The sequence below is a fragment of the Chlorocebus sabaeus genome, chromosome 6 (assembly GCF_047675955.1).
Source record: "Chlorocebus sabaeus isolate Y175 chromosome 6, mChlSab1.0.hap1, whole genome shotgun sequence".
NCBI lineage: Eukaryota > Metazoa > Chordata > Mammalia > Primates > Cercopithecidae > Chlorocebus > Chlorocebus sabaeus.
The window spans coordinates 59245199-59270158 of NC_132909.1; the positions used below are offsets into that span (position 1 = coordinate 59245199).

At 51.8% G+C, this 24960-nt stretch overlaps 1 long non-coding RNA gene across 1 annotated transcript; it reads left to right on the forward strand.

The window, feature by feature from the left end:
- Positions 1 to 174: 174 nt before the first annotated feature.
- LOC103233678 (uncharacterized) lies at positions 175 to 14823 on the forward strand. Its single transcript, XR_497478.3, has 3 exons — positions 175 to 270; positions 3747 to 3845; positions 13750 to 14823. It is a non-coding gene; the product is annotated as an uncharacterized lncRNA (long non-coding RNA).
- Positions 14824 to 24960: the final 10137 nt, after the last annotated feature.

Consider the following 24960-nt stretch of genomic DNA (forward strand, 5'->3'; position numbering starts at 1 on the left):
CTGCCACTGGAGGTAGGGGGCAGGCAGCTGGTACCCAAGGTGGGTGGGTAAAGACAGGAAGTCTGTTACAGAGGGAGCCCGTCGGTTACTGAGGAGGCAGTTGTTGGCACTTTGATTTCCTGCCGTGCCGCAGGTTATGTAAAGGGCTGGGAGTGGCCGGACACCCCGGCACCCCACCCACCCTGTGCCACCCCGGGGCTTGTCTTACAGAGAAGGGAAGCAGAGGCTCGGAGTGGGATGTTTGGGAGCTTGCGGCCGTCAGGCAGGAACGTGAGTCTGGGCCCCTGGGGACCTGGCACCGTGACCTCAGTTCTCTGTCCCCCGCCCCCAGCCTCCCTCTACTGGGCTCCATGGGGGTGCTGGGTGGGAGGTTCCCAGCCTGGTTTCTCAGCTCCCAGCCCTGCCTCTGACTTGCTTTGGGAACATCGACATCCATTTCCCATGTGTGCAATGGGCCTGGTTTCTTTCTTATTTTTTTTTTAATTTTTAATTAATTAATTTATTTTATTTTTTTTTGAGACACAATCTTGCTCTGTCGTCCAGGCTGGAGTGCAGTGGCGTGATCTCGGCTCACTGCAAGCTCCGCCTCCTGGGTTCACGCCATTCTCCTGCCTCAGCCTCCTGAGTAGCTGGGACTACAGGCGCCGCCACCTCGCCCGGCTAGTTTTTTTGTATCTTTAGTAGAGACAGGGTTTCACCGTGTTAGCCAGGATGGTCTCCATCTCCTGACCTCGTGATCCGCCCGCCTTAGCCTCCCAAAGTGCTGGGATTACAGGCGTGAGCCACTGCGCCCGGCCTAATTTTTATTATTTTTTTCTTTTTTAGACTGAGTCTCACTTCGTCGCCCAGGTTGGAGTGTAGTGGTGTGATCTCAGCTCACTCCTCCTCCTGGGTTCAAGCAATTCTTCTGTCTCAGCCTCCCGAGTAGCTGGGACTACAGGTTCACACCACCATGCCCAGCTAATTTTTGTATTTTTAGTAGAGATGGGGTTTCACCATATTGGTTAGGCTGGTCTCGAACTCCTGACCTTAGGTGATCCACCTGCCTCGGCCTCCTGAAGTGGTGGGATTACAGGCGTGAGCCACCGCGCCCGGCCCAGCAGATACTTTCCTGTTAATGTATGTCAGGGCCTGTTCTAAAATGCATAGCCAGGTGCAGTGGCTCATGCCTGTAACCCCAGCACTTTGAGAGGCTGAGGCAGGTGGATCACGTGAACCCAGGAGTTCAAGACCAGCTTGGGCAACATGGGAAAACCCCATCTCTACAAAAAAATAAAGTAATATAAATTAAGAATAAATACATTATAAGGATTAACATGATTAATTCTCTTGGGAGGTCTGACTGCTATGATGATCTCCACTTTACAGATGGGGAAACTGAGGCACAGAGCAACCAAGCAGCACAGGTGGCAGAGGTGGTAAAGGAGGGGTCCGGAGGGGAACCCAGGCCCCTCTGTGGGTGGACTGCCCTGATGGTGGGAGGTTTGTGTTGGCCTCTCCAGGACACAGACGGAAATACTGGATCTTGGTGAGGGCCAGGGCCTGGCTCGGAGTCAGTGGTGGGTGGGCACAGAGCCAGACACCCCTGGTTGCCCTGTCTGGGTGATGGTGCCCAGCCTTCCACATCAGAGCACCCACTGGGTATTATGGACATCTGGGAGGCCCGATTGGCCACCAGTCATGGTGCTCCAGGACCAGTCTGAGGGCGAAACTGTTGCCCGGGTGTCTGCAGTGTGGGCTGGGAACAGGCAGCAGCTCTCACGCGGCATCCACCATGGGCCACGCTCACTCCTCGCATGGGCGTGTTCTCAACAACCTGGGGGTTGGGACCACAGGGATCCCATTTTTTTGGAAGAGGAAGCTGAGTGCTGAGTGGAGAAGCCACATCCCAGGGGCCCAGCAGAGTCTGAGCCTGACTCAGTGCCCTTGGCCTTGGCCTCTCAGACTCACTCCACTGGCCAAGCCTGTCCAGCCCCATGCCCCTGCCACTGGCAGGACTTGGTGTGTCTGGTGGGGGGAGAAGCAGGGGGAGGGTGGCTGGGAAACCAGGTAGGGGTGTGGCCAGAGTGGGGGGTGCTGAGTCTGCAGTCCCCTCCCTCCTGGAGGAGGCCTAGCCCGGAGCACCCCACCCCTGGCCCCACTGGCAGAGCGATTAAAGAGAGAAGGATGAGTGGAAAAGCCTGAAAGAATTAAACAAACAAAGGGAGAGGTCGGTTTATATAATCTCTGGTACAACGTGTCCTCTTGAGCCAGGATTAGGCCCTGGCGTTTCCCAGGCAGCCGTGGGGGCGGGTGGCAGACACTCTGCTCCCTCCTCGCTCTGTCCCACTGCCTGCCCTGGCTGCCTCTCTCCCCGTGGGGGCCCTGTTGTATCCCCAGGTTGGGGAAGCTCCAAGGGGGGTCAGGTCCAGCTGGGAGGATGCCAGCTCTCCCTGGGAGGTGGGGGCAGGTCTGGGAATCATGCCATCTGGCAGATCCACTTCCAGGCTTGCCCTACACAACTGGCTCACAACCTTGGACAGACCTGAGACTTTGGTTTCTCTTCTGGGAAACGAATTTGTGGGGCTATAGGTGTTTGGTGTCTGGTACGCAGTTAGCGCTAAATAATTGCATGCCCCTGATACCTGTGGAAGCTGGAATCGGGGCTATAATCACGATCAACTTGGCGTCAACAGTAACAGTCACAACAATAATAAGATCTAATGATAGTTTCATTTCTCTGTAGCATTCATCCTTCTTGGACATTAACATTTTAATTCACGGTTTGCGTCTCTCCCTGGAGTCCCAACCCCTTGAGAAGGACAGGTGTCTGTGTCACTTTTGTTTGCTGCTGGATCTCCTGTGTCTAGGACAGAGCTGGACCCGCAGCGGGTGCCTTGAACATACTTTGGCAACTGAGGGCTGAACCGTTCATGTATAATGACTGCCCCCTCAGGACCACGCTCTGCGCTTAGCACAACCGTATTGCATTTGAGCATCGCGAAACCGGCCAGGAGGGTGCTCCATTATTCCCATTTTTCCAGAGGGGGAAACTGAGGCTCAGAGAAAAGGAGTGACCCGCTCAGAGTCACCCTGCAAAAAAAAAAAAAAAAAAAAAAATGTGACAGAGCTAAAATTCAAATGCAGCCCTTTTCACTGTCAAAGGCTCCTTTTGGGCCGAGTTGCTGACTTGCTTTTCCCAGACATGGGCGTCTCTGAGACCAGGGCCAGAGGAAACATTCAGGGCTGCTAGGGATGCCCAGGACTGTTTCTCCACCCACCCGTCAGGCTTTCCTGGGTGTCCGGGTATGGGAGTGGGGTTGTCACTTCAGGCTCCTGCACTGGGGGAAGTACGGCATGGCGGGGATAGATTGTGACGGGGAGGAGGTACCTGGCCTGGTCACATCGGTGGCTATGGTACTGCTGTATAGGACAGACAGCCCAGCCCTGGCACCCTCACTTCTAGCAGCCAGGCTGGGGACCCAACAGGATGGGGCTGTGGCCACCCCCAGATGGCCGACTTATTTTTCCAGTAACTGTTACTCAGCTCCAGGATCTGGGAGAAAGGTCACGGCCTTGGCCAGCGGCAGTAGCTGGGACTGGATGAGAGAGTAGCTGGATTCCCCAAACCCCCAGCTCTGGGCCTGGCTGCCTGCTGTCCCCTGGACGGGGCTGTGGAGGCTCCCTGAACCCAGATACCCCCCAGACTACCCCACAAGGTGGCCCTCGTATTGGTCCACCTCACAGTTCACTCACTCTCCCTGCAGCCACCTGTCCCCAGCACGCCGAAAGCAACTGAACCCACCAGCAGCCCCTTCTCCTGATGTCCCCGCTGACCCCACTGGCACAGAACTGCGGGGAAACAGGTGGGTAGGAGGGATGTCTGCCCCCCATGCACCTGCCAGGCAACACACAGCTCCCTCCAGCCTTTTTTTTTTTTTTTTTTGAGATGGAGTCTCATTCTGTCAGCCAGGCTGGAGTGCAGTGGTACAATCTTGGCTCACTGCAGCCTCCACCTCCTGGGTTCAAGCGATTGTCCTGCCTCAGCCTCCCGAGTAGCCGGGACTACAGGCACCTGCCACCACGCCCAGCTAATTGTTGTATTTTTAATAGAGACAGGGTTTCACCATATTGGCCAGGCTGGTCTTCAACTCCTGACCTCAGGTGATCTGCCTGCCTCGGCCTCCCAAAGTGCTGGGATTACAGACGTAAGTCACGGCGCCCAGGGCTTTTAACCTTTAATCTCTCTCTCTTCCCTCTGTTCTATTCCTTGCCTTCTCTGATGGGCAATTCATTGCCTGATTCCCTGCGCCAGTCACAAATGATGATAGCGTCTCTGTGGTCCTACTGTGTGCAGGAACTTCACCTATGTTGTATGTATCCCTATCGACAATGCTTGGGCTGGGTGCAGTGGCTCACGCCTGTAACCCCAGCACGTTGGGAGGCCAGAGCTGGAGGATCACTTGAGCCCAGGAGTTCGAGACCAGCCTGGGTAACATAGAGATACCCCATGTCTAAAACAAGAAAAGAGAAGGGAAGGGAAGGGAAGGGAAAGGAAAGGGAGGGGAGGGGAGGGGAAGGGAGGGGAGGGGAGGGGAGGGGAGGGGAGGGGAGGGGAAGGGAGGGGAGGGGAGGGGAGGGGAGGGGAGGGGAGGGGAGGGGAGGGGAGGGGAGGGGAGGGGAGGGGAGGGGAGGGAAGGGAAGAAAATTGGCCATGCATGGCAAGTGTTTGTACTCCCAGCTACTCAGGAGGCTGGGGTGGGAGGATTGCTTGAGCCTGGGAAGTTGAAGCTACATTGAGCTGTGACTGAGCCACTGCACTCTAGTCTGGGTGACAGATCGAGACCCTGTCTCAAAAAAAAAAGAGAAAAAAAAAAAAAAAAGGAAGGGCACATCTATATAGCAAAAGACATACATGGAAATGTTCATAGCCACTTCATTCATAAAAGCCCCAGATTGTACCAACTTAATGAAAATCTGCACGAGAACGGATACAATGAAAAAGAACTCCCTGGCCGGGCTCATGCCTGTCATCCCAGCACTTTGGGAGGCTGAGGTGGGTGGATAACAAGGTGAGGAGTTCGAGACCAGCCAAGCCAACATGGAGAAGCCCTGTCTCTACTAAAAATACAAAAATTAGCCAGGCGTGGTGGCGGGCACCTGTAATCCCAGCTACTCAGGAGGCTGAGGCAGGAGAATGGCTTGAACCGGGGAGGCAGAGATTGCAGTGAGCTGAGATCCGGCCACTGCACTCCAGCCTGGGCGACAGAGCGAGAATCCGTCTCAAAAAAAACAAAAAAAGAAAAAGTAAAAGAACCCCCTACATTGACAACAGGGTGGTTGTGAGTTGGACTGCGCCTCCCTAAATTCATATGGTGAAGTCCTAACATCCAGGACCTCAGAAGGTGACCTTATTTGGAAATAATGTCTTTGCAGATGGAGTTAGTTAAGATGACATCATCGCCGAGTAGGGTGGGACCCTAGTCCAAAAGCCAGTGTCCTAATGAAAAGGGGACATTTGGCTGGGTGCAGTGGCTCACGCCTATCATCCCAGCACTTTGGGAGGCTGAGGCCAGAGGGAGGATTGCTTGAGACCAGGGGTTCCAGACCAGCCTGGGCAACATAGCGAGTGAGACCCCAGCTCTACAAAAAAAAAAGAAAAAAATTAGCCAGGCATGGTGGCACATGCCTGTGGTCTCAGCTGGGCACGGTGGCACATGCCTGTGGTCTCAGCTACTCGGGAGGCTGAGGGGAGGCTGAGGAGGGAGGATAACTTGAACCCCCAGGTTTGAGGCTACAATGAACCATGGTCATACCAGTGTACCCCAGCCTGGGCAACAGAGCAAGACCCTATTTCAAAAAAGAAGACAGAGACAGAGAGAGGGAAGGAAGGAAGGAAGGAAGGAAGGAAGGAAGGAAGGAAGGAAAAAGAAAAGAAAAGGAGAGAAAAGAAAGAAAGGAAAGAAAGAAAGGAGAGAAAGAAAGAAAGGAAAGAAGGAAAGAGAGAGAGAAAGAAAAAAGGAAGGAAGGAAAGAGAGAGAGAGGAAGGAAGGAGAGAGAGAGAAAGGAAGGAAGGAAAGAAGGAAGGAAAAGGAAGGAAGGAGAGAGAGAGAAAGGAAGGAAGTAAAGAGAGAGAGAGAAAGGAAGGAAGGAGAGAGAGGAAGGAAGGAAGGAAAGAAGGAAGGAAAAGGAAGGAAGGAGAGAGAGAGAAAGGAAGGAAGGAGAGAGAGAGAGAAAGGAAGGAAGGAGAGAGAGAGATAAAGGAAGGAAGGAAGGAGAGAGAGAGGAAGGAAGAAGGAAGGAGGAAGGAAGGAGAGAGAGAGAGAAAGGAAGGAAGGAGAGAGAGAGAGAAAGGAAGGAAGGAAGGAGAGAGAGAGAGAAAGGAAGGAAAGAAGGAGAGAGAGGAAGGAAGGAAGGAAGGAAGGAAGGAAGGAAGGAAGGAAGGAAGGAAGGAAGGAAGGAAGGAAGGAAGGAAGGGCACATCTATGTACTGAAAGACATGCATGGAAATGTTCATAGCAGTTTTATTTGTAAGAGCCCAGAACTGGAACTAATTGAAATGAACATCCACACTAGAATGGGTGGAAACAGCAATGAAAAAAAACAAACAACAAACAAAAAACAAAAAACAAAACTGACATGGACAACAGGGTGATTAAACACTGAATTGTGCTGCCCCCCAAATTCATATGTTGAAGTCCTAACCCCCAGGACCTCAGAAGGTGACTTTATTAGGAGGCAGGGTCTTTACAGAGGGAATCAAAATAAAATGAGGCCATTAGTCCAGATCCTAATCCAGCCTGACTGGTGTCCTTATAAAAAGAGGGAAAATTTGGACACAGACATGCACTTAGGGAAACCGTCGCGTGTACATGAAGGCGTCATCTTACAGGTTAAGAACAGAGAAGGGTGGGACAGACTCTCCCTGCCAGCCCTCAGAAGGAATCAACGCTGAATTTGAACTTCCAGCCCCCAGAACCGTCAGGAAATACATTTCTGTAGTTTGAGCCCCTCCTGCTGTGCTACTTTGTCAAGGAAGGCCCAGGAAACGAAAACCGATGATTCCAACATATGTTTTTTCTTTTTCGTTTCTTTAAAAATAGAAGGCCAGGCAGGGTGGCTCAAGCCTGTAATCCCAGCACTTTGGGAGGCCGAGACGGGCGGATCACAAGGTCAGGAGATCGAGACCATCCTGGCTAACACGGTGAAACCCCGTCTCTACTAAAAAATACAAAAAAACTAGCCGGGCGAGGTGGCGGGCGCCTGTAGTCCCAGCTACTCGGGAGGCTGAGGCAGGAGAATGACGTGAACCCGGGAGGCGGAGCTTGCAGTGAGCTGAGATCCGGCCACTGCACTCCAGGCAGGGCGACAGAGAGAGACTCCATCTCAAAAAAAAAAAAATAGAGTCTTGCTCTGTCGCCCAGGCTGGAGTGAAGCAGGGCGATCCTGGCTCACTGCAGCCTCTGCCTCTGGGGTTCAAGTGATTATCCTGCTTCAGCCTCCTGAGTAACCTGGATTACAGGTGTGCACCACCACGCCTGGCTAATTTTTGTATTTTTAGTAGAGACGGGGTTTCACCACGTTGGCCAGGCTGGTCTCAAACTCCTGACCTCAGGTGATCCGCCCGCCTCGGCCCCCCAAAGTGCTGCAATTACAGACATGAGCCACTGTGCCCAGCCAAGATGGGATTTTATTATGTTATTCAGGCTGCTCATGAACTCCTGGCCTCAAGTGACCCTCCCACCTCAGCATCCCAAAATGCTGGGATTATAGGTATGAGCCACTGCACCTGGCTTAAATGCATTTTTGAGTTACGTTTTTTTTTTTTTTTGAGATGGAGTCTCACTCTGTTGCCCCGGCTAGAGTGCAGTGGCACGATCTCGACTCACTGTAACCTCTGTCTCCCAGGTTCAAGAGATTCTCCCGGTTCAGCCTCCTGAGTAACTGGGACTATAGGTGCACACCACCACGCCTGGCTAATTTTTTGTATTTTAGGAGAGGCAGGGTTTCACTATGTTGCCTGGGGTGGTCTCGAACTCCCGAGCTCAGGTAATCTACCCGTCTCAGTCTCCCAAAGTGCTGGGATTACAGGCATGAGCCACCATGCCCGGCCGACTTATGATATTTTTAACATATGATGAGTTTATCAGGACATGGTCCCATCGTAAGCCAAAGAGCACGTGAACACTGGAACTGTCAAACCACGGCCCGGGATCAGATCCAGTCTGTGATGGTTGATTGCATGGGGCTTCGGGGAGAGACCATACTAACTGGTTGTTTGCTCCAACAGGTATCTGCATGTTGCTCTGAAGGTATTCTGCAGATGTGGTAAATGTCTAGAGTCAGTTGCCTTTAAGTGAAGGAAATGACCCTCTGTAATGTGGGTGGGCCTCGTCCAATCAGTTGAAGGATGTAAGAGCAACATTCAGGGTTTCCCAGAGAAGAAGGAATTCTGCCTCAAGACCGGAACATAAAAATCCTCGTTTTCCCAGGCATGGTGGCTCACAGAGTAATCCCAGCACTTTGGGAGGCCGAGGCGGGCGATTGCCTGAGCTCAGGAGTTTGAGACCAGCCTGGGCAACACAGTGAAACCCCGTCTCTACTAAAATACAAAACAATTAGCCAGGCGTGGCGGTGGGTGCCTGTAGTCTCAGCTACTCGGGAGGCTGAGCTGGAGAATCACTTGAGCCCGGGAGGCGGAGCTTGCAGTGAGCAGAGATCGTGCCACTGCACTCCAGCCTGGGCGATAGAGCAAGACTCCATCAAAAAAAAAAAAAAAAAAAGGTCATCGTTTCCAGCCTGCAGGGAATGCCCTACAGTTTTTGGACCCAAGGCTGCAACACTGACTCTCTTTTTTTTTTTTTTTTTTTTTTCTTTTCTTTTTTTTTGGAGGGGGGGACAGGGACCTACTCTGTTGCCCAGGGTGGAGTTCAGTGGTGCAATCTCGGCTCACTGCAACCTCCACCTCCCCGGTTCAAACGATTCTTGTGCCTCAGCCACCCAGTTAATTTTTCTATTTTTAGTAGAGACGGGGTTTTGCCATGTTGGCCAGGCTGGTGTTGAACTCCTGACCTCAGGTGATCTGCCCGCCTCAGCCTCCCGAAGTGCTGGGATTGCAGGCGTGAGCCACTGTGCCCAGCCTGCAACACTGACTCTTACCTTAATGTCTAGCTGCTACCCTGTTCTATAAATTTTGGACTGGCTGGCCCCCAAATCAAGTGAACCAATTTTGTTTACTTTTTCTTTTCTTGCTTTCTTTTTTTTTTTTTTTTTTTGAGATGGGATCTCATGCTGTCTCCCAGGCTCGAGTGCAGTGATCACAGCTCACTGCAGCCTTGAGCTTCTGGGTTCAACTCTGCCTCAGCTTCCCAACTAGCTGGGACTACAGGTGTGTACAACCATAACTGGCAAATTTATTTTATTTTATTTTATTTTATTTTATTTTATCTATCTATCTATCTATCTATCTATCTATCTATCTATCTATCTATCTATCTATCTGTTTTGTAGAGATGGGGATACCATGTTGGCCAGTCTGGTCTCAAACTCTTGGGCTCAAGAGATCCTCCTGCCTCAGCCTCCCAAAGTGCTGGGATTATAGGTGTGAGCCACCATGCCCAACAATTCATTAAAATCACTCTCTCTGTCTCTCTCTCACACACAAACACCCCGCATTTGTTCTGTTTGAGAAGCCTGATTAATACACAGCCCACCACTTATTTTTATACATAAAGTTTTATTGGTACACACGACCACACCCACTCACTTACATATAATCTATGGCTGCCCATTGACTACAGGGAGAGAGGTGAGTAGCTGCAATAGGGACTGCCTGGTCCACAAAGCCTAAAATATTTATGATATGGCCTTTTACAAGAAAAAATGTGTTGACACTCAACCTACAAAAACTTTTAACAACACAGATGAATCTTACAAGCTTTATGTTGAGGACAAAAGGCCTGTCATTATGGTGATTTAGTGTACACGGAGTTCACAGTGGGCAGTACTGATTAATTTATTTTGTTATTTGAGATAAACATATGTTTATGTTTTGGGGTCTCCCTGTGTTGCCCAGGTTGATCTTTAACTCCTGGCCTCAAGTGATCCTCCTGCTTCAGCCTCCCAAAGTGCTGGGATTAGAGATGTGAGCCACTGTGCCCTGTACTAATTTATGAAGAGAGAAATCGGGCTGGTGCTTAACCATGGGAAAGTTCGAGACCAAGGGGGAGAATCAGGGTGACTATGAGGGTGGTGGGGGAAGGAGAAATATCATTTTTCTTGATGAGTTCAGGAACCTGATTACACAAATCATAAATGTGTTTGGTTTGGGACAATTTTTGAGCTGTACATTTATACTAGATACACTTTCCTATTTGTAGGTTGAATGTCTATCAAAAGTTAATACAGGACTGGGTGCAGTGGCTCACACCTGTAATCCCAGCACTTTGGGAGGCCAAGGCGGGTGGATCACTTGAGGTCAGGAGTTCGAGACCAGTCTGGGCAACACAGTGAAACCTCGTCTGTACTAAAAAATATAAAAATTAGCCAGGTGTGGTGGTGCACACATGTAGTCCCAACTACTTGGGAGGCTGAGGCAGAAGAATTGCTTGAACCTGGGAGATGGAGGTTTCAGCAAGCCGAGATTGTGCCACTGTACTCCAGCCTGGGCGACAGAGCCAGACTCCATCTTAAAAAAACAAAACAAAACAATTAATATGGGGCTGGGCACGGTGGCTCGCACCTGTAATGCCAGCACTTTGGGAGGCTGAGGCAGGGGGATCACTTGAGGTCAGGAGTTTGAGACCAGCCTGGGCAACATGGCAAAACCTTGTATCTAAAGAAAACATAAACAAAAACCCAAAACAAAAATTAACCGGGCGAGGTGGCACAAGCCTGTAGTCACAGCCACTCTGGAGGCTGAGGCGGACCTCTTGAGCCCAGGAGGTCAAGGCTTCAGTGAGCCATGATCACGCCACTGCACTCCAGTCTGGGCTACAAAGCAATACCCCATCTAAACTAAATATATAAATACATATGCTGTGCGCGGTGGCTGATGCCTGTAATCTCAGCACTTTGGGAGCCCGAGGCTGGCGGATCACCTGAGGTCAGGAGTTTGTGACCAGCCTGCACAACGTGACCAAATCCTGCCTCTAGTGAAAATACAAAAATCAGTCAGGCGTGAGCCGGGCACAGTGGCTCACGCCTGTAATCCCAGTGCTTTGGGAGGCCAAGGCGGGCAGATCACAAGGTCAGGAGATCGAGACCATCCTGGCTAACACGGTGAAACCCCGTCTCTACTAAAAATACAAAAAAAAATTAGCCGGGCGTGGTGGCGGGCACCTGTAGTCCCAGCTACTTGGGAGGCTGAGGCAGAAGAATAGCATGAACCTGGGAGGCGGAGCTTGCAGTGAGCCGAGATCGCACCACTGCACTCCAGCCTGGGTGACAGAGCGACATTCCATCTCAAAAAAAAAAAAAAGTATATATATATATAAGCTAGGCGTGGTAGTGTGCACCTGTAATCCCAGCTACTTGGGAGGCTGAGGTAGGAGAATTGCTTGAACTGAGGAGGTGGGGGTTGCAATGAGCCAAGATCACGCCACTGCACTCCAGCCTGGGAGACAGAGTGAGACTCCGTCGCAAAAAAAAAAAAAAAAAAAAAAAAAAAAAAAAAAGAAAACGGATAGAAATGCATGGGGTAAATCAAAGAGAAAAGAAAGAAACCGAAGAATGAAACTCACAGGATAAAACCCTTCAATAATTTGAGACGGTCATGGAAGAAGTTTTCATGGTCATGTGCTTCCCTCTAGTGACAACCGCAGGCATCGCGGCCGTTCATTACTTAAATTTCAGAGGGTTACCCATCAGAATGGCTAATACTCAAGCGCGTTTAAATGCTGCAGCGATTTATTGCACGGATGTATCACTTACAAAAAAAAGAGACCGGGCGTGGTGGCTCAAGTCTGTAATCTCAGCACTTTGGGAGGCCGAGACAGGCGGATCACAAGGTCAGGAGATCGAGACCATCCTGGCTAACACGGTGAACCCCATCTCTACTAAAAATAAAAAAATTAGCCGGGCGAGGTGGTGGACGCCTGTAGTCCCAGCTACACGGGAGGCTGAGGCAGGAGAATGGTGTGAACCCGGGAGGCAGAGCTTGCAGTGAGTGGAGATGGCGCCACTGCACTCCAGCCTGGGCGACAGAGCGAGACTCTGTCTCAAAAAAAAAAAAAAAAAAGAAAAGAAAAGAAAAAAAAAAGAAAAGTGCCTCTCAATGCTTATTCTATTTATTTCCAGTCTTTTGCCACTACAAACTAGGTGGCACTGAATATTCTTTTTTCTTTTTTTTGATGGAGTCTCCTCTGCCCAGGCTGGATGGAGTGCAGTGGTGCAATCTCAGCTCACTGCAACCTCCACCTCCCGGGTTCAAGCGATTCTCCTGCCTCAGCCTTACGAGTAGCTGGGATTACAGGTGTCTAACACCACACCTGGATAATTTTTGTGTTTTTAGCAGAGACGGGGTTTCACCATGTTAATCAGGCTGGTCTCAAATTCCTGACCTCAGGTGATCCACCTGCCTCGGCCTCCCAAAGTGCTGGGATTACAGGTGTGAGCCACCACACCCCATATTTATAGAGCCACGATCTCACTATGTTGCCCTGGCTGGTATTCAGCTCCTTGCCTCAAGCAGTTTTCCTGTGTCAAGTCTTCCAAAGTGCTGGGATTATAGGTGTGAACCACCACACCCCGCCTTATTGTAGTTTTAACTTGAATTTACCTTCCTGTGAATCAGGGTGAACATTTTCTCATATATTTTAATTAATTTACTCATCTATTTTTTATTATTTATTTTTGAGACAGGGTCTCTCTCTGTTGCCCAGGCTGGAGTGTAATGGCGTGATCTCAACTCACTGTAACCTCCGCCTCCCGAGTTTAAGTGATTCTCCTGCGTCAGCCTACCGAGCAGCTGGGACTACAGTCATGAGCCACTATACCCTGGCTAATCCCTGTATTTTTTGTGGAGACAGGGTTTCACCATGTTGCCCAGGCTGGTCTCAAACTCCTGAGCTCAAGCAGTCCTCCTAACTTAGCCTCCCAAAGTGCTGGGATTACAGGTGCGAGGCACTGTGCCTGGCCATTTTCTCACAGATTTAAAGTCCATTTTTATTTCTATTAAGTATTTTCTGTGGTTATGTGTTCATATCCTTTGCATATTTTTTCAGTTGATCTTTTCTTATTGATTTGTAGGAACTCTTTACATATTTGTTGCCCAGTAAAATTCGTTTGCAAGTACATCACAAATATTTCTCTAATGTTTGCTGTTGTTGAGGATATATATATATAAATGTGTGCACGTATACACAGAATTGAATTAGAAACTAAAGTATAGGCCGGGCATGGTGGCTCAAGCTTGTAATCCCAGCACTTTGGGAGGCCGAGACAGGTGGATCACGAGGTCAGGAGATTGAGACCATCCTGGCTAACACAGTGAAACCCCGTCTCTACTAAAAACTACAAAAAATTAGCCAGGCGAGGTGGCAGGCGCCTGTAGTCCCAGCTACTCGGGAGGCTGAGGCAGGAGAATGGCGTAAACCCGGGAGGCGGAGCTTGCAGTGAGCTGAGATCCGGCCACTGTACTCCAGCCTGGGCGACAGAGTGAGACTCCGTCTCGGGGAAAAAAAAAAAAAAAAAAAAAAAAAAAGAAACCAAAGTATAACATTAATCTGTACAAATCCATACTGATAGAGATTTATTTATTTATTTTTTTAGATGGAGTCTCGCTGTTGTCATCCAGGCTAGAGTGCAGTGGCATGATCTTGGCTTACTGCAACCTTCACCTCACAGATTCAAGCAATTCTCCTGCTTCAGCAGGAGTAGACGGGATTACAGGCGCTTGCCACCACACCCAGCTAATTTTTGTATTTTTAGTAGAGATGGGGTTTCACCATGTTGGTCAGGCTGGTCTCAAACTCCTGACCTTAGGTGATCCGCCTGCCTCGGCCTCCCAAAGTGCTGGGATTACAGGCGTGAGCTATTGCACCCGGCCCTTCGGTGCCAATTATGAGCCATGCCCTCTGATGTGGGGTGCTGGAGGCCCCAAGAAGGCTAGGACAGAAGCATCTCCCTCCCTGCAGTTGAGCGGGGAACAGAGATGCCTGCAAAGTCACATACAGAATTATTGCAATATGTGTGTGTGTGTGTCTGTTATGTTCACAAGAATGGGGCCGGGGCAGACACTACAGCAGGAGGACCTTTAGTTGGGGAAGGGGTGTCCTGGATGCCATTTGAGTTGAGGCCAGATGGAGGAGGCACAGCCAGTTTGTCTAAGGGGAGGTGGAAGGGCATCTTGGGCAGAAGACACAGTCTGTGCAAAGGCCCTGGGGCAGGACCATGCCTGGCATGTTGTAGTAACAGCAAGGAGGCCCGTGTGGCTGGAGCAGACAGAGTTAGCGGGGAGAGAGGGAAGAAGGGAGGGCAGGGACAGGATGGGGCAGGTCATATGGACCACGGAGAGGACTTGGGCTTTGACCCTGAGGGAGGTGGGAACCATGGAGGGTTGTAGGTAGAGGAGGGACAGGACCTGATCCTGGTGCTCACAGGCATCCTCTGGTGGCTGCTGTGGGGAGGACAGACTGTGGGGGTGACAGCAGAGGGTACTGGACTGGTCCAGGCACACAATGACGGTATTAAGTGAATTTACCTCGTTCCCAGGGGCCTCAGTGACCCCCTCCCTAAAATGGGGATGAACATCTTGCTGATATTGATTGGCTTATTTTGAGAATTTGAGGACCAGATTCAGCCCTGTGCCCAGTACATAATAAAGGCTTAGTAAATACCAGTTTACCCACAATTGTTCATTTAATCCTCCCAACAGGGGCCCAGCGAGGTGGCTCATGCCTGTAATCCCAGCCCTTTGGGAGGCCGAGGCGGGAGGATCACCTGGGGCCAGGAGTTCAAGACCAGCCTGGGCAACATAGTGAGACCTCCCCCATCTCTACTAAAAAATTAGCCAAGCATGGTGGCATGCACTTGTAGTCTCAGCTACTTGGGAGGCCGAGGTGGGAAGATTGCTTGAACCCAGCCCAGGGAATTTGAGGCTGCAGTGAACTGTGATCACACCACTGCACTGCAGCCTGGATGACAGAGTCACATCCTATCTCTAAAAAAGAAAAAAAATTCTCTTAACAGCCTTATTTTACAAATGAGGAAAATAAGGCACAGAGAGGGAAAGTGACTTCCCCAAGGACACACTGTGGCAAAGTGAGGTTTTGCTCTCAAGGCCTCCAGGCAAATAGGATTATAGATAAGGGTGGTCAGATACCTCTGAGGGGATTTGACCTAGTCCAGGAGGGCTTCCTGGAGGTGGTGACATTGGACCTGAGCCCTACAAGATGAGCTGGAGCCATCTAGCCAAACTGAGGGAGAAAGAACGTCCCAGCAGGGGCCACGGGGGTGCAGGGGTCCAGGTGGGTTCATCCCCAGAGCTCAAGGTCATCCCTGTCCCTGCCTAAGCCCTTCCCAGCCTTGTCATCACTGCCACCCTCTGGCTTCGTGGGCTGCACCCCCTCTCCCAGGGACCACCCTCTCCTGCTCAGATTGGGTGGCTGGTGAAGACCCTCACCCCCCCACCTCCTCCAGCTGGTAACAATCCCCAGAAAGGGGTCATTAAGTGCCCGGCTGAAGCCGCCCATCACCAGTGCACAGGCACTATTTTAATTTTCCACTGATTTGTCTGCGGTAGACCCCCCAGAGCTGAGCCGTGTGTGTGTGTGTGTGTGTGTGTGTGTGTGTGTGTGTGTGTGTGTGTGTGTGTGTGTGTGGTGGGGTACAGAGGGGTGGGGATTTCAAGTCCCAAAGCCATTTATGGGGAAGAGGGGCAGAGTAAAGGACTTGGGTGGAGAGACCTTACAGAGAGGCAGTTATGGGGGCAAATGGAACAGTTTCTGCCCCCTCCCCAGATCTCCTCTTCCTGGCCCTGACCTGGGGGCTTCCCAGGGCTGTACCTTTGCCTTCACACTCAGGGCAGCCACTTCTGTCTTCAGGCTCCACCTACCCATTGATCCACCCAAACATGCAGCCAACCATTCATCCATCTATCCACCACTCCCTTCATCCCTTTATCCATCTATCATCCACCTTCCCATCCATTCACCCGTCCACCCATCCATCCCTCTATCTATCCATCCATCCATTCATCCATCCATCCACCACTCCCTTCATCCCTTTATCCATCTATCCATCCACCTTCCTATCCATTCACCCGTCCACCCATCCATCCCTCTATCTATCCATCCCTCCATCCATCCATCCCTCCATCAATCCATCCATACATCCATCTACCACTCCCTTCATCCCTTTATCCATTTATCATCCACCTTCCCATCCATTCACCCGTCCACCCATCCATCCCTCTATCTATCCATCCATCCATCCATCTATCCACCACTCCCTTCATCTACCACTCCCTTCATCCCTTTATCCATTTATCATCCACCTTTCCATCCATTCACCCATCCCTCCATCCATCGATCCATCCATCCACCACTCCCTTCATTCCTTTATCCATCTATCCATCCACCTTCCCATCTATTCGCCCATCCACCCATCCATCCCTCTATCCATTCATCCATCCATCCATCCATCCATCCATCCATCCATCCATGCATCCATCCATCAGCCCATCCATTCATCTCTCCACTCATCCATTCACTCACTCAGCCATACACTCATCCATCCTTCCATTCATCCATTTATCCATCTATCCATCCATCCATCCATGCACCATGCAGTCGTCCATCCATTCATCCATGCAACCATCCACCTACCCATCTGTTTGCCCATTCATCCATCCATCCAGCCAGCCAGCCATTGATTCATCTCTCCACTCATCTATCCACTTATCCATCCATCCATCCACTCACCCTTCCATCCATCCATCAACCTCCCTCCCATTCACCCATCCATCCATCCCTCTATCCATTGATCCATCCATCCATCCATCCATCTATCCACCTTCCCACCCATTCATCCATCCATCCATCCATCCATCCACCCACGCACCCACCCACGCACCCACCCACGCACCCACCCATCCATCCCCTCACCTAGCCATCCACTCATTCATCTGTGCACCCATCAACCCACCCACCTATCTACTCTTCCCTTCCTCCCTCCATCCAATTCACAAGCAGTCACTGATCACAGATGTTCTAGTCATTGTCTTAGACTCCAGCGATCTCGCTCCCTTATTCAGCTTCTTCCAGGACATTCCTCAAGGTCTCCAGACTCAGCATCTTCTTCAACCCCCTCCTCCTTCCATGTCCCCATCTCAGGGACAATTCTACCATCACTTCCCATCCCTGAGGTAGGGATCGCTGCCATCAGCCCCATCTTCTCCCTCCTCCTGGCTCCCCATGGTCTGTCCATCTCCACATCTGCTCAGTCTCCCCTTAGATCCTCTCTCCCATCTGTCCCCCTGGTCCTGCTCACTCAAACACCTCCAATGGCTCCCTATTGCCCTGGAGAGAAATCTCGACCTCCACAGCCTGGGATTTGAGGCCCACCCGTCACAGCCTGGCTTTGCGTGTCTCTCTTACCGGCCCCCCCAGCCCCCCGTTTTAGCTGTCACACCCGGGCACATTCACACCACCACACCTTTGTCTGAGCAGTTCCCTCTGCCAGGAATGCCCTCCCTGCCACCTTCTTGTGTTGAAAGGCTTAGCATCCCTCTGGGCCTGGCTCAAATGCCACCATCTCCAGGGAGCCCCTAGCCAGTGGCTTCTCCCTGCCCCGTGGGTTTCTATCAAAGGACAAGGTGTCTCCACCCTGCTAGGGAGTTCACGGAACCTTGCAAAGCCACCAGGTGCAAAGGTGGGCAAAACCACGTGGCCAGGCTGCTATGAGGACTTAGCGTGTGGCTGGGGTGGACACACGACACCTGGGTGATGTGACCCCCAGCAGCATGGCTTCATCTCACCCCCCATCACAGGTGGCAGAGTAACAAGCTGGTCCCTCTGCTCAGCCAATCCAGAGAGTGGCCACGTTACCCTGGTCGCTTCCCGGCCACCTCCTGCAGCGGCTGCCCTCTGCCAAGCCTCAGTTTCCCCATCTATAAAAAGGTGATAATAATGGTTCCTTCCCCAACAACTTGTTGGGAGGATTGAAGGAGATACAACATGGGAGGCTCAGCCGGCTGTGACTCTAACTGGACATCAGTTCAGGAATTGTTCAGGGCTCTGGCGTCACAAGAATTTGCTGTGTGACCTTGGGAAAAGTATTGCCCCTCTCTGAGCCTCAACTATCCCTTCTCCAGTGACTTCTGGGGTGAGCAGTGGCTGGGCTCTGCCTTTCTCCTGGAGGGACAGACTCAGTGGCTTGCAGGGGAGGGTGTGAACGCCTTGCCATTTATCTGCCCTGGGAAAGAAAAGAGTGAGGAAAGACCTAGGTCAGATACAAGGAAGGACTTCCAGATGGTAGCGGGAGTGGTGGGAACTGGAGGATGGGGGCTGGTGAGCTTCAACATGTTCTGCTTGGTCTGTGGCTGGGGTGGGAGGCCTGGCTGGGCGAAGTGAATGAGCCTTCATTCATTCACTTACAAAACCCATTCATTCATTAATTCATTCGTTCACTGAGAGTTCCCGCTGACCTCTCTGCTGTGGGTTAGTGGGCAAGCCCCTGAGGTCTGTGGCCAGGAAGCCTGGGTTCAAACCCCAGCGCTGCCTCTCCCAAACCTTGTGGCCATAGAAAGTCGCCTCGCCACTCCGTGCCTCAGTTTCCCCATCTGTAAAGCGGCGGCATCGTGGCGGCCCCTCTCTGGGGTTGAGGGTGACAATGATTCTGCGTCCCTCGTGTGGCGGTGCCCACCGCCCTGGCCCATCTCTCTGGGTCTCCCCACCCTTCCCCTCCTCACCGCCGACATTCCCGGCCCGGCGCTCCGGGAAACATTCCGTGGTTTGCGGCAGACTGTCCGGCTCCTAGGCGCCTCAGATGTGGGCAGAGTGGGCGGCGGCCGGGCGGGCGCGGGCCAGGGGGCTGGGGAGAGGAAGCATCCCGCGGCCCCCCACCAGCGCCAGGCACACAGAAGGGGAGGTGGCGGGTGGCACTCATGGACGGGCACAAGGAACCGTTTGGTGGATGGGGGAGGCCTTGTCTGCCCACAACCCTCCATGGCTCCCTAGGATTTCTGGTCCCAAACACCACATCTACCCCGGAGCCCACAGTGCCCTGTCCAACCTGCCCATCCCCTCCCTGCCCTGCCCTCCTCCCTCTCTCTCCCTCCTCACTCTGCTCCAGTCACAGGAGCCTCCTGGCCACTCCTCTAACGCACCAGCACAGTCCTGCCTCAGGGCCTTTGCACGGGCTGTGCCCTCTGTCCCCCAAGACTTCGGGTCAGTTGACATGGCTCAGGCTGCAACGTCACCTTCCTGGCCCACTGGCTGCCTCTTCTAATTTCTTCACCATCCTCCTCCCAATTTAAAATTATCTCATGCATTATTCATTTTCTCTTTTACGGTTCTCCGCGCTGGGCCAGAAGCCCAGGAAGGGCAGGGCTGGGTCTCTCTGGTTCACCGCGGACTCGTAATAGGCACTCACGGCATACGCGGAGCCACCACGGACGTCCTTCTGGAATCTAACCACAATCTCTCCTGCTTTATCTTTGTGACTATTACTCAGTTCCTGACCCGGGCAGGGCCCTTCACGGTTTGCAAGATACCTCCGCGGTCATCAGCACATTAGATTTCCAACAAAGACCCTACTGGGGGGAGGGGGGACTCTGCAGTGTATACCTCCACCTGCTTTACAGATGAGGAAACTGAGGCACAGAGAGCTGACGTGACTTGTTCTTGTTTTTTTTTTTTTTTTTTTTTTTTTTTTGAGACAGAGTCTCGCTGTGTCACCCAGGCTGGAATGCAGCGGTGGGATCTTGGCCCACTGCAACCTCTGCCTCCTGGGTTCAAGCGATTCTCCTGCCTCAGCCTCCTGAGTAGCTGGGATTACAGACACCTACCACCACGCCCAGCTAATTTTTGTATTTTTAGTAGAGACGGGTTTCACCATGTTGGCCAGGCTGATCTCGAACTCCTGACCTTGTGATCCACCCACCTCGGCCTCCCAAAGTGCTAGAATTACAGGCATGAGCCACCATACCTGGCTTCTTTGTGTGTGTGTGTTTTGTTTTTGTTTTTGTTTTTTGTTTGCTTTTGTTTTTGCTTTTGTCTGTTTCTAGAGGCAGGGTCTCACTTTGTTGCCCAGGTTGGAGTGCAGTGGCACAATCATGGCTCACTGTGGCCTCGAACTGCTGAGTTCAGGCGATCCTCCCACCTCAGCCTCCTGAGTAGCCTTGATTACATGCATGCACCATCATGCCTGGCTAATTTTTGTATTTTTTGTAGAGATGGGATTTTGTCATGTTGCCCAGGCTGGTCTCAAACTCCTGAGCTCAAACGATCCTCCCATCTCGGCCTCCCACAGTGTTAGGATTACAGTTATGAAGGACCGCCCTGCCACAACTTGTTCTTGGAATGAATGAACAGATAAATGAAGGACCTTCACTACATCATGATTTTCCCAGGCCTGGGGAAATTGTGCTTTTATGGGCTCTTTTGTTGTTGTTGTTGATTTTTCTTTTTGAGACAGAGTCTCACTCCGTCACCCGGGCTGGAGTGCAGTGGCGTGATCTCGGCTCACTGCAAGCTCCATCTCCCGGGTTCACATCACTCTCCCGCCTCAACCTCCCGAGTAGCTGGGACTACAGGCACCTGCCACCACACCCAGCTATTTGTTTGTATTTCTAGTACAGACAGGGTTTCACTGTGTTAGCCAGGATGGTCTTGATCTCCTGACCTCGTGATCCGCCCGCCTCGGCCTCCCAAAGTTCTGGGATTACAGGCGTGAGCCACCGCGCCCGGCCCTGTGGGCTCTTTCGTTCATAAAACATAGAATTGTTTAAAATGATCTTTTTTTTTTTTTTTTTTTTTTTTTTTTGAGACAGAGTCTCGCTCTGTCGCCCAGGCTGGAGTGCAGTGGCCGGATCTCAGCTCACTGCAAGCTCCGCCTCCCGGGTTTACGCCATAAAATGATCTTTTATGGGCTGGGTGCAGTGGCTCATGCCTGTAATCCCAGCACTTTGGGAGACTAAGGCGGGTGGATCACCTGAGGTCAGGAGTTCGAGACCAGCCTGGCCAACATGGCGAGAACCCATCTCTACTAAAAATACAAAAATTACCCAGGCGTGGTGGTGCACGCCTGTAATCCCAGCTATTCAGGAGGCTGAGGCAGGAGAATCGCTTGAACTCGGGAGACAGAGTTTGCAGTGGGCCAAGATCCCGCTACTGCACTCCAGCCTGGGCGACAGAGCGAGACTCTGTCTCAGAAAAAAACAAACTTGGCCGGGCGTGGTGGTTCACGCCTGTAATCCCAGCACTTTGGGAGGCCGAGACGGGCGGATCACAAGATCAGGAGATCAAGACCATCCTGGCTAACACGGTGAAACCCCATCTCTAATAAAAACACAAAAAATTAGCCGGGCGTGGTGGCGGGCACCTGTAGTCCCAGCTACTTGGGAGGCTGAGGCAGGAGAATGGCGTGAACCTGGGAGGCGGAGCTTGCAGTGAGCCGAGATCGCGCCACTGCACTCCAGGCTGGGCAACAGAGCGAGACTCTGTCTCAAAAAAAAAAAATTAATTAATTAGTTAATTTTTATAAAAACGTATCTTTCATGGCTGCAAAGGCACACAGATGAATAGAATCCAGGCTGGATGCATAGCCGTATATTCATTATTATCATAGTTATACAAGGAATTAAATTTGAAATATTTCCATGAGTGCTAAGGGTCTCAGGAGCCCTGTGCTGTGCCTCCTGTGGCTCTGGGAGATGTTAACTCTGCCTTGGGATTTGGAGGCTGAGGCTGAACGCCTGCCCAGTATCCTCTCTCTCCGTCCAGTTCCACATTTTGAACCCTTTGTGGATCCTTCATTCCTCTTGGAAACCTGGCTGCTCTGAGTGTAAAGGCATCTTTTGAAAATCACCTGGTTCACTCTATTTAAAAGAATGGAGGCTGGGGCGGGGCACGGTGGCTCACACCTGTAATCCCAGCACTTTGGGAGGCTGAGGTGGGCGGATCACCTGAGGTCAAGAGTTCGAGACCAGCCTGGCAACATGGTGAAACCCCATTTCTACTAAAAATACAAAAACAGTAGCCAGGCATGGTGGAGGGTTCCTGTAATCCCAGCTACTTGGGAGGCTGAGGCAGGAGAATTGCTTGAACACAGGAGGCGGAGATTGCGGTGAGCTGAGATCGTGCCCTTGCACTCCAGCTTAGGCGACAAGAGCAAAACTCCATCTCAAAAAAAAAAAAAAAAAGAATGGTGGCTGGGCACAGTGACTCACTCCTGCAATGCCAGCACTTTGGGAGGCCGAGGTGGGCAGATCACCTGAGGCTAGGCGTTCAAGACCAGCCTGGCTAACATGGTGAAACCTTGTCTCTACTAAAAATACAAAAATTAGCCAGGCATGGTGATGCACGCATGTAATCCCAGCTACTCGGGAGGCTGAGGTAGGAGAATTGCTTGAACCCAGGAGGCGGAGGTTGCAGTGAGCCGAGATTGTGCAACTGCACTCCAGCCTGGGCAACAGAGTGATACTTTATCTCAAAAAGAAAAAAAAAAAAAAAAAAGAATGGAATTTCTACCAACAGAGGCTTGCATGCCTTCTGTGACGGATGCCTCATTACCTTTCATGTACTTGAGAGAAAGTACTTACAGAGGTCAAGCTGATCCCTGCAGACGCCTGGCTCTGCCCTCTGCTCTCTTTTTTTTTTTTTTTTTTTTAAAGACAGAATCTCACTCTGTCGCCCACGCTGGAGTGCAGTGGTGCGATCTCGGCTCACTGCAAGCTCTGCCTCCCGGGTTCACACCATTCTCCTGCCTCAGCCTCCTGAGTAGCTGGGACTACAGGTGCCCGCCACCATACCCGGCTAATTTTTTGTATTTTTTTTTTTAGTAGAAACAGGGTTTCACTGTACCCTCTGCCCTCTTTAGCATCCTCTGCCCTAGGGCAGCCCTGCCTAGGGAGATTTTGAGACCTGAATCTTGGGTCCTGCTGCTTCCACTCTTGTGTTTGGGAACCCCTGCACATGTGGTTGATGCTGTGGGAGGGCCCAGGTGACCCAGCTCTGAACCAATGCCAGAGACGTGTCAGGGAGAGCTTGGAGAGCTGAACTGATTTCCACCCCTAGGCATCTTCTTTTCTTGGGCTAAAGCCCTGAGTCTCTCAGTCTTTCCCTGAAGGCTGCCCTATCTACTTTCCCTGTCTGGACATACTCTGGTTTGATACCTCCCCTTGACTAATCAGTGGGTCCATAACTTCCCCTATACTGGAGTTTCTACCTCTATTGATAAGACCTCAAGTTTGCACAGAATGTTCTCCTTTTCTCAAACGCCGGTTCCGCTTGGCTCACTAAGGAGCACCTCCCCCGCCTCTGACCTCTGCCCTCAGGCCCTTCTCCCACTCCCAGCTCTGTTCTTCACTTGCTGGGTGACTTTGAGCAAATCATTCAACTCCTCTAGGCCTTCAGTTTAATTGCCAAGTCCCAGCCTTTTTTCATCTGAAACCTGCTCCCTTCCCTGCACCTCCAAGTCCCCATCATCCGTCGTCTAGAAGTCGCCCCAGCCTCCCCTGGTCTCTGGCTGCCACATCAGCCCCCAGCCCACCCCTTCTCCCCACAGAAGCCCAAGGAAGCTTTAAAAATATAAAATAGGTCCTGTCCCTCCTCTGCCTGCAGCCCTCCATGGCTCCCACCTTCCTCAGCGTCACAGCTCAAGTCCTCCGAGAGGCCATCAGGTCTGCCCGACCTGCCCCATCCCTTCCCTGCCCTCTCCTCCTCCCTTTCTCCCCCTTCTCACTCTGGTCCAGCCACACAGGCCTCCTCGCTGTTCCTCCAACAGATCAGGCGCGGTCCTGCCCCAGGGCCTTTCCACATGCCACCCCCCATGCCTGGAACTCTCTTCCCATTTGTCTTTTCTGAATGAATTCTGTCATCCGCCAGGTCTCAGTTCAGATGTCACCTCCTCAGGAAAGCCCTCCCAGATTGCCTGGGCTCACTCAGGCCCCTAGCACCTTCTCACTGCTTCCTCCTACAATCGTAGTTCACTCCTACTTTGTGCACAAATATTTTTATCCTCTGTCTCCCGCCCTGGGACATTTGCCCCAAGAAGGCAGGGACTTTTTTCCATCTGGGTCACTGCTGTGTCCCCCCTATGGAGAAATGGGGCCTGGGGGACAGCGAGTGCTCAAATGTTGGTTGTATGAGGAATGAAAAGTGAAACCAATGCATGACACTCCCCAGGGCTGTGGGAAAGGTCTCTCTGTCGTTGTAAACCCCAAGACTTTGGTGCTCAGAGACTAAAGGAACGATCCCAGATGCTCTGACCCCATCTGAAGCAGACACACCCCAAGACAACAGCTATGAGAGGTCACAGCAGGTCATGAGGTGCCATGTCCCACCTCGAGGCCTAACTTTCCTTGGCAACCCACAGAGCACCTGCCCATGAAACCCGAGAAGTCTAGGCTGCACACCGTTTCCCTGATGGGAGAACCTGCGGGCCAGAGAGGGTAAGCCACTGTCCCAAGGTCACACAGCAAGCCCAGGTTCAAACTCCCCTCTGTGTGATGCAGAACCGTGTTGACGGGTTTTCAGGTTCCCCATGGATGACAGGCCAGCTCCCAGACAGCTGGACGGACCCACGAACCGACAGGCGGACAGTGTGACAGTCTCGCGTGGACCCCAAGAGCCGTGGACACTGGCCCCCAGTCAGGCTCCATACCTGTGCCCTGTCTTACACCCAGAGCTGCCCCGGAATTGCTTCTTACCCCATCCGGCTGGGTCCCAGTTTTAAGGGACGTGGCCTTAACCACCACCCCCCACCACCACCACTGGAAGCTTCCGGAAGGGTGCCCAATCTGGTAGGGGTGATGCCATA